Source organism: Myotis davidii, unplaced genomic scaffold (assembly GCF_000327345.1).
Source record: "Myotis davidii unplaced genomic scaffold, ASM32734v1 scaffold217, whole genome shotgun sequence".
NCBI lineage: Eukaryota > Metazoa > Chordata > Mammalia > Chiroptera > Vespertilionidae > Myotis > Myotis davidii.
This window is the reverse complement of record NW_006290034.1, coordinates 1,655,073-1,657,812: the sequence shown is the minus strand read 5'-3', so window position 1 is coordinate 1,657,812 and position 2,740 is coordinate 1,655,073.

The following is a 2,740-nucleotide window of genomic DNA, read 5'->3' as shown; positions in this document are numbered from 1 at the left end:
CCGGAATCCTATTTTCTGAAGCAATGAGCCTGGAGCAGGATGCTCACATCTGGCCGGGGCTGAAACTGGCTGCCCGGTCCACGACGCCAGGAAGCACATTCCTGGGGAAAACCGTGGCTTTTCGTTAAACCTCTGGGAGGGAAGAAGCTCGCCTTGCCAAGGGGAGGACCTCTCCTGGGGGGGTCACCTCTCAGGCCGCAGCGCAGGGCCTGATGGGAGTATCTCCGTGTGACGGGGGTTGGGCCGCACACTCGTCTAACGGCGCTCTGTGTGGTGGGGCTCTGAGCCCCGGGGTACCTGCTGGAAACGGAGGGCAGCCACGCGGGCATCTGATCACGATCCTGAATGAAACCCTAGACACCACGCAGAAGTTCATCAGCCGAACCACGACCGTGAGCCCAGACGGCTCCGAGGTCCCTTCAAGGCCGGGGATGGAGCTCAGCATCTCTGGGCTGGCGACCCTTTAATGCCAGAGCCGCTGGCAGGAAGAGGCCAGCTCCCGGGAGCAGCTACCGTGTCTCCGATCGAAGAGAAACGTCCCAGCAGCCGCTGTTCCAGACACGCCCCGGGTCCCCGAGGAGCAGAAACCTGCGGCTGTTGCTTTTCCCAGAAAGTGGGGAGAGCGGGTCGGTTCTGCGGGGTTCACGCCCCCTTGCGGCCGCTGAAGGGAAAGCTCTCCCAGGGCCGGACATGGGAGGCTGCGGGACTCCGAAGGTCCCTGGATTTGACAAGGGTCCCGGCTGGGGCGCCGTGGGTGGGGATGGCTTTCTCTCCGCAGCCCCGGGAGCGAGGCGGGGGGCTGGGGTTCAGTGAGAAGAGAGGGGGGGCGCTCGCCTCTTTTGCAAAAACCTGGAAATGGAACCTTGTTTTCAAAATAGGTTGTCTGCAGGACTTACACTCACTCAGTATTTTAAGAGCATTCACAGCCGAAACCGGTTTGGCTCAGTGGATAGAGTGTCGGCCTGCGGACTGAAAGGTCCCAGGTTCGATTCCGGTCAAGGGCATGTACCTGGGTTGCGGGCACATCCCCAGTGGGAGATGTGCAGGAGGCAGCTGATCGATGTTTCTCTCTCATCGATGTTTCTAACTTTCTATCCCTCTCCCTTCCTCTCTGTGAAAAATCAATAAAATATATTTAAAAAAAAAAAGAGCATTCACATGCGAAACACTGTCAGGTTAAGACACACATGTCTGGGCGATCCAACATGGAGCCTTGCGTGGCGGTCAGAGATCTATGACGTGTGTAGATGTTTAAAAATAGCACTTCAATGTAGAGCAGCGGTTCTCAACCTGCGGGTCGCGACCCCTTTGGTGGTCCAACGACCCTTTCACAGGGGTCGCCTAAGACCATCCTGCATATCAGATATTTACATGACGATTCATAACAGTAGCAACATTACAGTAATGAAGTAGCAACGAAAATAATTTTATGGTTGGGTCACAACATGAGGAACTGTATTTAAAGGGCCAGAAGGTTGAGAACCACTGATGTAGAGGAATTACGGATATTAAGCTTAGTGATCGCATGAACAATGGGCGCACACAAATAATCAATCCAAACCCTCATTCGCTTCTACACGGGTCTGTGACCAGTAAAAGCAAGCGTTTTACCAGTGACTCACACATCGCAAGCCGATGCACTTCCACCTATTAAACGTGTATCTTCCTGTTTCGATAATGACGATCTGGGACCTGCTCAGGGCATGTTTCACTAGCTCCTTTCCACACCGATCTCTACACGACCCCAGCGCCTTGCACACAAGTAGAGCGCAGCGAGAAGATGAGGAGTTTTAAGGAATAAATCCAGTTCACCACAATGCCAGCTCTTTGCAAGGGCAGGCTGAGCGCTCAGGCCGGGAGTGACTCCTGAAGAGAAGCTGGGAAGTTCTACCCAAGGCCAGACGGTGGCAGCAGAGAGGGGGCGAGGAAACCCCTTGTGAGCAGGAACGTCCCCAAACATACAAACATGGTGTAAAAGGTTGCAAACCTACTCATGACCGATGCCCATTAAGGAAGGAAACTGCTGAGGACATCGCTTTAGTGGCAGCGACCCCGAGGCAGACTCGGGGGCCCTGTGAGCTCGCCCAGGTCTTGTACCTCATGTGTAAGGTGGTGATGATGGTAGTTGTGGGGTTTGGGAGGAAGAGAGATAATGGAGCTGAAGCCTAGAATGTTTTAAGGGCGGGCAGGAGGGAGGGAGGGAAGCAGGAAGAGAGAGAGAGAGCGAGCGAGAGGAACATCAATGAGGAGAGAGAATCATGGATTGGTTGCCGCTGCACACCCCCTACTGGAGATCGAGCCCACAACCCGGGCAGGTGCCCTTGACCAGAATGGAACCTGGGACCCTCCAGTCTCCAGGCCGACGCTCTATCCACTGAGCCACACTGGTTAGGGAGGCACAGGCTATCTTTTCCTTTTAAGCAGCTCCCTCTTCTGGCTGAGAGAGAAATGAATGCACACACTGGTTTCTTCAAGGAAAAAAACATTTTTTTTTTAAAGACCAAAGATTTCTCTGCACAGGAGGGTAGGTTGGAGGGTACACAGTGCTCTTGGGGTGAACACAGCTCCTGTCTGTAAGGGAGGGTGTCTTGCTTGGGCTGCCGTGTCCAAACGCGAAGAAACCAGCAGACGGCTGGTAACCGGTCGTTAGGGAATCACCACTTTGTGACGCCCCAGCAGAAATGCAGACCCAGCCCCACCCGGAGCTGAGACGGGCTTCCATCCACTGCCTCATGGTGGT